Raw genomic sequence first — 9,621 nt, 5'->3', positions numbered from 1 at the left:
CGTCAATGTAGCTTGTGTTGCAGTCAGTTTTTTTAAAAAAAAGATTGTTTTTAAATAATTATCTCCTTAAATAAAGTGTATGTGTTTACTGTGCAACCAACGCTAACTGATTAGGCCCCGTCCATACCTTTTCCTGCTTTCCCTAAGTTCCACGCATCAGCATTCGTCTCTGGTCCCTGTCGGTAGGAGGTATCGTAGGACGGCTATTGTTTCCCTGTGTTACGTGACTGCGAGTGTCAGACCGTCCCTTATAGACATGCTGGACAGTCTGCACTGATATATCAGGAAATCGGGCCTAATTTTACTCACGGTGCGGTCATGGACATGTTGAGTATGAGCTACGACGATCCGAACGTAAGGAAACATAACATAAATCTCCGACCCAGCTACGAACTGAACCCGAACCCCTTTGGGTAGCAATCCGCCGCGCTGACAGCGCAGTTACAGAGGCGGACAATGGCAGAAACCTTTCTTCCAATGTCACGTCTGCACGTGACCCATCCTACTGCGCTGATTCGATTCAAACGACTGGCACATACACACCACTTCACTGCCAAGGATTACTGCAGTGGTGGAGCGTCCCATGACCGCTTGGGACCTGTCCTATATGATCTGCAGCGCTCTAAACCGATCAGTACTCCCTTTCAAGGAGCTGGCTATTTTGATCCAAGAAAAACGAGTGATGGTAGGACAACGAAACTTCGTGGAAACATTTATAAGGGCATGCGGAAGAGAAATAACGAATAAAACATTGAAAGAAACACATTTTAATTTGCACATGAAAGGGTAACATTTGTTAATTGCTTACCATGTTTACGTTTCAGGCTACAAACGTTGCTCAGTATGACAAGTGTGCCGGCCGCGGTGGCCGTGCGGTTCTAGGCGCTTCAGTCCGGAACCCCGCGACTGCTACGGTCGCAGGTTCGAATCCTGCCTCGGGCATGGATGTGCGTGATGTCCTTAGGTTAGTTAGGTTTAAGTAGTTCTAAGTTCTAGGGGACTCATGACCTCAGATGTTAAGTCCCATTAGTGCTCAGAGCCATTTGAACCATTTATGACAACTGTATGCATTCACGACAGCCTGGAATCGCTCTAGAGATACCATGTCTCACAAGGGGAGCCCACGAAGATGGGTGTCACGGATTTATTTGAAACTTTGCGCGTTTTTAGTGGGCCATTAAAAGAAGTTAATGTGTAAGTAGCAAGGTGCACTACTCCGGCAATTCCTAGAAAATCGCAAGAGAAGTTTTACGCGTCTGTCATGTAAGTGATGTAGCTGTGCGAACGTGCTGGCTGTAACAACTCATTGTGGTGAAGAGGTTAGCCATCGCGCATAGCAAGAGGTTCGGAGATGAGGCGACGGTTCGAATTCTGCAAACACAAATGTTTTAATCGCTATTTTTTCATCTCTGGTCACATTATTTAATTTATATGACATTTAAGAGAAATTCATTTTCATGAATTTATAGTGAATTTAATATGTTGTTTGTCTATTTACTATTTTAATTAAATTTTCAAAGACGAGCTACAGGCTTGGAAAGGCCAAGCGAAACCTCGAAAATAATTAGGCGAATGACGTTATTCAGTAATACTTCTTCTTCTTTCTTGGCTCTACAGCTCATGATGAGGCTTGGCCTCCTCTACAATTTCCTTCCATCTCTCTCGGTCCTTTGCCAATACTCTCCAGTTTCTATAGCCCATCTTCCTAAGATCTTCGATTACTCCATCTTCCCATCTGGCTCTCGGTCGACCACGTCCTCTCTGCCCTCCTGGCTTTCCTTGTACTATTCTTTTTGGTGCTTGTGTATCATTCATGCGAGCCACATGTCCCGCCCACCTCAGTCTGGATGATTTCACTATCCTTCTGATGGGTTGGCCTTTATATATGATATACAGCTCATGGTTGTATCTCCTCCTCCATCTTCCTCTTTCACAGATTGGGCCGATAATTCGTCTAAGTACCTTTCTTTCAAATGCATCCAGTGTTTCAATAACTTTAGCTGTTAATGTCCAGGCTTCAGAGGCATATGTAAGCACTGGTCGTATAAGTGATTTATACATAGTTAATTTCGTGGTACGAGTCAGGAGCCTTGAGGATAGCAGTCTTGTTAGGGCAAAATAGGCTCTGTTGGCCAGTATTAATCTCTGCTTAATTTCAAAGGAGGTATCATTTAGATGTGTAACTGTCGAGCCCAGACACTTGAAATGTTCAACTCTCTCAAATGTATAATCGCCCATTGTTATTGCATTTGGCATATTTTCTCTATGTGCTTTTCCAGCTGCCATATACAGGGTTATTTCAAATGATTGAAGCGATTTCACAGCTATACAATAACTTTATTATCTGAGATATTTTCACAATGCTTTGCACACACATACAAAAACTCAAAAAAATTTTTAGGCATTCACAAATGTTCGATATGTGCCCCTTTAGTGATTCGGCAGACATCGAGCCGATAATCAAGTTCCTCCCACACTCGGCGCAGCATGTCCCCATCAATGAGTTCGAAAGCATCGTTGATGCGAGCTCGCAGTTCTGGCACGTTTCTTGGTAGAGCAGGTTTAAACACTGAATCTCTCACATAACCCCACAGAAAGAAATCGCATGGGGTTAAGTCGGGAGAGCGTGGAGGCCATGACATGAATTGCTGATCATGATCTCGACCACGACCGATCCATCGGTTTTCCAATCTCCTGTTTAAGAAATGCCGAACAACATGATGGAAGTGCGGTGGAGCACCATCCTGTTGAAAGATGAAGTCGGCGCGGTCGGTCTACAGTTGTGGCATGAACCAATTTTCCAGCATGTCCAGATACACGTGTCCTGTAACGTTTTTTTCGCAGAAGAAAAAGGGGCCGTAAACTTTAAACCGTGAGATTGCACAAAACACGTTAACTTTTGGTGAACTGCGAATTTGCTGCACGAGTGCGTGAGGATTCTCTACCGCCCAGATTCGCACATTGTGTCTGTTCACTTCACCATTAAGAAAAAATGTTGCTTCATCACTGAAAACAAGTTTCGCACTGAACGCATCCTCTTCCATGAGCTGTTGCAACCGCGCCGAAAATTCAAAGCGTTTGACTTTGTCATCGGGTGTCAGGGCTTGTAGCAATTGTAAACGGTAAGGCTTCTGCTTTAGCCTTTTCCGTAAGATTTTCCAAACCGTCGGCTGTGGTACGTTTAGCTCCCTGCTTGCTTTATTCGTCGACTTCCGCGGGCTACGCGTGAAACTTGCCCGCACGCGTTCAACCGTTTCTTCGCTCACTGCAGGCCGACCCGTTGATTTCCCCTTACAGAGGCATCCAGAAGCTTTAAACTGCGCATACCATCTACGAATGGAGTTAGCAGTTGGTGGATCTTTGTTGAACTCCGTCCTGAAGTGTCGTTGCACTGTTATGACTGACTGATGTGAGTGCATTTCAAGCACGACATACACTTTCTCGGCTCCTGTCGCCATTTTGTCTCACTGCGCTCTCGAGCGCTCTGGCGGCAGCAACCTGAAGTGCGGCTTCAGCGGAACAAAACTTTATGAGTTTTTCTACGTATCTGTACTGTGTCGTGACCATATGTCAATGAATGGAGCTACAGTAAATTTTTAAAATCGCTTCAATCATTTGGAATAGCCCTGTATTTTGTTTTTTGCTCATTAATAATTAACCCCATGTTCCTACTGGCCTGTTCAGGAGCTGTAAATGTCTCTTCCATTGCTTTTTGGGTTCTTGTTATTATATCTATGTCATCTGCGTAGGCCAGTATCTGCACTGATTTATAAAAGATCTTTCCCCTATTCAGTAGGTTTGCGTTTCTCATCACCTTCTCCATGGCGGCATTAAAGAGAAGGCATGCCAATGCATCCCCTCCATTTTAATACAGTAATTCAGTAATACAGTAAGTCACAATGTGCCAGACCACCAAGAGGAACGTGCAATTAATCGTCAGATGTGCTTTCGACATTCGCGTGCTGCAGGATAGCATTTGTCTTATATACGCGGAAAATGTAAGTTGAAACGGCATCTACTACATCGAATGAATGCAGTGTTCCTGCATTTACAGGAAGTTTTCAGATTTTCTGAGGGAAAACAGACCTCGCTGACATTTTGAAAAAATTCTCTTTCTTACGATTGTATCGATTAAAAATTAAAGTTGAGCGAGAGTCTAACCGACGCCTCAGACACGTTCGTCTTACAACGGTCGAACGCTAAGCACTGTTTTTTTTTTCCTTTTTCCTAATCTCATTTTGTTTTGTTCGCTAATGTTCGTTGCATTCCTCCAGGGCGAACATCCTACGACACTTGTTCAAGTTCATCGATGATCCTTTCACTCAGCTTTTCTATTACAGAGGGCAGCTAACCCTCTGACCGAACACGCGGAGCTACCGTGTCGGAGGCCACATCACGACCACGAACTCTGACGTCCAGCACCTACTCACAGATACATAAGCCACATAATTGCTCAGAATTACCAGAATAGTGCACCTTACTACTTTGCCATTATGTTGTTTTAATGGCCTACTAAAGGTGTACAAAGTTTGAGGCAAATCCTTGATCCCAACGTCGTGGCATCCCCTTGTCAGCTGATCGCAGCGCTTCTGGAAGATTCTACCACGCTGTCGCGTGCTTGAAGACAGAAAGATGTATCCAGCAATCTCAGCCATGGCAACCGTAGCTTCTTCAACAATTTGTGGCGCGACTGGCAGTTGCCCTCCCCTAGGAGCAATTCCCATATCGCCAGTTAATTCGAACTTCAGAATCATGTCCTTCATCCCTGGGGCGAAAAGAGGATCCCTCCGTACTTTTTTCATGCATCGGTACTCGCGAAACGAAGGAGCACTATAGCTGTTGTTTTGATAACACAGCTTTAGGAATAAGCTCTGCTCACCTTGTCCACACCCATGCTGACTATCTGCGACTGTTTAGGCTAGGCGCAAATTGAGACGCGTATAGCGCGTGTGGCGCGACGCAGCGCAGCGCGCGTTTTTGTAACATCACCGGTTCAAATGGGACCGCGCAAATTGCGACGCGACGCGACTGGGACGCTACACGCGCCTGCGCCAGGTCGCGCGGCGTTGAGGTTGAGGCACAGTTGACAGAGGGTAGTGAATAAGGAAGCAAGGAATATTATAAAATCATGTGATTAAGAATCAAGGCAGGAAAGTAAAGCAAGGTTATCTTCTCGCTGCCTAGTAAGCTAGCGTATCTGTACGATCTGTTACAAAAATTTAGAAAGGGATAATCTCCACAGGTGTGATCCCTTTTTTCTTGTGGTAAAAAGCGTCCAAGATCTGAAGTTTCACTGTGATTACTCTGATATGGATGTAATAATGTAATACGACACACTGTACTACATGCATGTGAACAACATATTTCCACTGCAAGCTAGAACAGTCGAAAAGCAGTCACAAATAACAATGTTTTAATTGGTTCGCCGTGATGAGAAAAAGCATTTCAATCGTTGCATGGACATTATCAGCATTAATAAACTAAGTATACAACAACAGGCTACACAAATGAAGAAAATGGTCGGTATTATTACGAAAGTAGGAATATCCTAAAAGAGTGTTATGATTAGATATATTTAATTTGTTGAAATGTGCTGCTGACAAAGGCAGAGCTACTTTCATGACAATGTTTTTCGAACTCCATCTCACAAGGCACACATCGCTAACTTGTGCATTCCTATCGCGCGCATTATCCTTCGCTGCTGACAATACACTGACTATTGTGTTGTGCGACAGATCAATTGTTTATTTTTCTCAATAACAACTATTTTATTCGCGATCACGCATTGTCAGTTTGGCAAGCCCTAGGTGAGTAAACAGTATCTGGCATGTGCCTACCATTCCGCCTGAAGGAACGCTCGTCATTATTTTAATACTGCTCAGATCAAGAGAAGGAATAAAATCCTTTGGTAAGTTTCCATTTCCGTCGCTCACTGTTAAAAATACGATGGGTTACGGGGATTCCACCAAAATTCCAACAGAATTGCCAATCTGTATTTGTGTGAGTTGTTAACCTTTTCTCATTCGAAGAAGCATCACCATTTATGAGTAAAGGCCACATTTCTCCTGGTGACTGGTTTAATTGTACTTCCTTTGTCACAATGTAATTTGCCAAACTCATCTCTCAGCAGCTATTGAGACAGAATTCCGAAACGTAGGGCCTCATTAAACAAGTAATTGGCAATTACAGAGCTCAATAGCTTAGGAAAAACCTCATAGTATCGGTTTGCAGTAACATAAAAGAAGAAATTTCATGTTTATTTCATACTAGGAAGCTCTTGTTTCGCTAGCTGTCGATAACTCTTAAAAAATTACAGCCACTGGAGTGAAATAAATAAAAAAAGAAGTATAAGTAGTGATATATCGCCATAGATAAGAAGTTCCGTGTGTTTAATGATTGGCAAAACACTCTCCTCCTTGTGTGCTATCATTCGCCAAACTTTCGTTTCGATGTCTCGAGCGGTTTAGGAGATACGAGAGATGTTGCGAGTATTTCATTCTCGCGGGCGTGAGATCGGAAGTGAGCGCGCTACATGGGATCCATTTTCTCGAGATCGGAGGCAGATAGAGATCTCCTCCTAAGTCTAAACAAAAATTCAGCATGTTAGCTAAATTTCATACGCAGCAACATATGGTGTAATAAGCACCAAACGCAAAATCATAGCGACCCCTAATTTTCGTTGCAAACTTTTTGAGTTTTGCGTAGTGTCTTACCAAAATGTGTACATCACAATAAGAATGGTCATTAGCGAGGTGATGGGCACGAAGCTGACATATAACGCTACAAGTAAGGCAAAAATCATATATTTTCAGAGAATAGTTTCTGTAAAATCGTTTGAGAAAGATAAGAGGTTGCGCCCGCTTCGGTTCAGTCAGCGCAGAGCTTCGCCAGTTGGCGCGTGCGAAGTATGGTGTACGCGTCGCAATATGCGCTGCACCCGCGTGACCCGTGCGGCACGTGCGTGTCGCGCTGTAGTTTAGTGTCACGTCACACGTGCTATACGCTTCTCAATTTGCGCCTAGCCTAAGGCACCCTGATGCTACGTCGCCCTACCTCTAACGGCGCCTAGCGGCAAGTCATGACACTAACACTGCTAACAACGCAAATCCTGCAACGCACAGTCTGAACATCATACTTTTAAGGATGGGCACCAGTACGGTAAATAGTTTCTGTCTGCAGTGGCTTAAATACTGGAAGTTTAATTATAATCACCCTGTATTTTTAACCCCCAGTTGTGTTTTTTGCATAATTTTTGTCGACGGACGAAAATACAAAACAAAGTTTTCCAGTCTTTCGGAGACCATTACAACTGAGTGAAATCTGCGTAATCAAATTTCACCTAGTACCCACCAACCCTCCACCCCCTCCGCTCCCTTACCCCGGTTAATCTTCACAATGAAAGACTATTTTCTTTGAACGCTTGTTTTTTAAACGCGAAAGATAAATGATATTTACTTTTTGTAGACGTCTTACTAAACAGCAAACTAATGAATCAGTGACCAATAGGTACTGTTTATTTCTAAAAGCCTTTTTTCCACGGAATGATGACGCAATACTCAGTGCGTCACGAGTGTTGGCTACATCTTCTTCTCAACAAAGAAATCTATCCGCACCGAGGATAGACATTTGTTACTCCCTATCCACATTTGTTTTATCCACACCCTGCTTCGCATTTAAAATCGACCAACTTATAATGTATGCACAATACTTGGGCATACAGTTGCTAAAGCACTTGATTGCTGGACTCCTTACTTTTGAATTGGTAGAAACTGGAAAACTATTCGCTGCCAATGTTTTGTATCTGACCGCTGGTGTTACTAACACTACTACAACTACTGACAATAATAATAATAATCATTATTATTGTTGAAACTTCCTGGCAGAGTAAAACTGTGTTCTGTACCGAGACTCGAACTCGGGACCTTTGCCTTCCGCGGGCACGTGCTCTACCGACTGAGCTACCCAAGCACGACTCACGCCCCGTCCTCACAGCTTTAATTCCGCCAGTACCTCCTCTCCTACCTTCCAAACTTTACAGAAGCTCTCCTGCGAACCTTGCCAGGAAGTTTCATATCAGCGCACACTCCGCTGTAGAGTGAAAATTTCATTCTAGAAACATCCCCCAGGCTGTGGCTAAGCCATGTCTCCGCATATCCTATCTTCCAGGAGTGTTAGTTCTGCAAGGTTCGCAGGAGAGCTTCTGTGAAGTTTGGAAGGTAAGAGACGAGGTACTGGCGGAATTAAAGCTGTGAGGACGGGGCGTGAGTCGTGCTTGGATAGCTCAGTCGGTAGAGCACTTGCCCGTGAAAGGCAAAGGTCCCGAGTTCGAGTCTCGGTCCGGCACACAGTTTTAATCTGCCAGGAAGTTTCATATCAGCGCACACTCCGCTGTAGAGTGAAAATTTCATTCTAGTATTGTTATTGTTATTCTTATTATCATCATTATTATTATACGAAGTAAACCCTACAACAATGTAGTACCTTTTACAAAGTTACTGTTCTGCTGTACTGCCAATTAGTTCGTTTCTTGTTGCGAAACCAATAACAAAGCAGTATCTGATCAATAGTGCGGACTATTTAAAACTTGGAGAAGGCTGTTTTGTGATACATTTCAGCACATGTGAAGTATATGTAGGATTTCCGTATGTCCAGGCTTAGGCCGTACGTCTCTCAACCGACCTTGGAGCAAGCGCTGACGTCCCTGGGTAGGCGTGGCTATCGTCTCCGACACAACTTTTTACTCACTATTAGTGAGTGAGCAATGTGTTTTCTGGTGTGAAGTAACTGTGCTACACGGTTTTGATTATTTTACCTCTATTCGTTTCTTGTCTCACTGTTTAGAAATGGGCAAAAGAACGTGTGTGTTCAACGTGAACCTGCAACACGAATACAAATTTTTGAAATTGTTCAAGGCCATTAATAATAAACATGTTTATTGAACACCATGTACTGAGAGTTTTCTGTTGCACATAAAGGAGAGCGTAATACTGAAGATTACGTGAAAACAGCCAAACATAGGGGTGTCATTAATGACACTGCGTTACCAAACGTGAGAAGTTTTTCAGAGTCAAAAGTTGGAATGAGAGTGATCTGGAGTCTGCAGCTAAACATTGCCATACGACACTGCTACACACGAATACCATTTCTGAAAAAAGTCATGTCTACCGAAAAGTGCAACTGACTAAATAAAGTTAAATGTTAAGACTTCTAAGTAATTTCAAAACCATGTCCTGCGTAGGTCCCAAGCAAATATGGTAAACTTATCAACAGGTCTCAATTTTACTGTTGCAGATGCAAGTTACAAAGTACGTGAGTAGAGAGTGTACTATGTGAGGAACATGTTCATAGATTTGTTGCACAAATTGTCACCCCCACCACATTGTGGCGCAAGTTAATGCTAGTATTTGGAAAAAATGTAATTATTGGTAACTTTTATAATCAACATTACAGTGTTACGAAATGGTGATAACGGACAAGTCTGTAATACAGCTGGAGCCCTTTGTTTTTAACCCTTAAAAATTATGTTTTGCCAATGTTTCTTGTTAATGGGCTCTGAAAAGAACTGTTTCTGCTATTTAGTTGATATGTCCTATGGATAGTCTGGCTGCCTGTAACCACTGA

At 43.2% G+C, this 9,621-nt stretch overlaps 1 non-coding gene across 1 annotated transcript; it reads left to right on the top strand.

The window, feature by feature from the left end:
• The first annotated feature begins 8,269 nt into the window (after nucleotides 1-8,269).
• Trnas-uga (transfer RNA serine (anticodon UGA)) lies at nucleotides 8,270-8,344 on the top strand. Its single transcript has one exon. It is a non-coding gene; the product is annotated as a tRNA-Ser (tRNA).
• Nucleotides 8,345-9,621: the final 1,277 nt, after the last annotated feature.

Source organism: Schistocerca nitens, chromosome 8, assembly GCF_023898315.1.
Source record: "Schistocerca nitens isolate TAMUIC-IGC-003100 chromosome 8, iqSchNite1.1, whole genome shotgun sequence".
Lineage (NCBI taxonomy): Eukaryota > Metazoa > Arthropoda > Insecta > Orthoptera > Acrididae > Schistocerca > Schistocerca nitens.
This window is presented reverse-complemented; position numbering and strand designations above follow the sequence as displayed.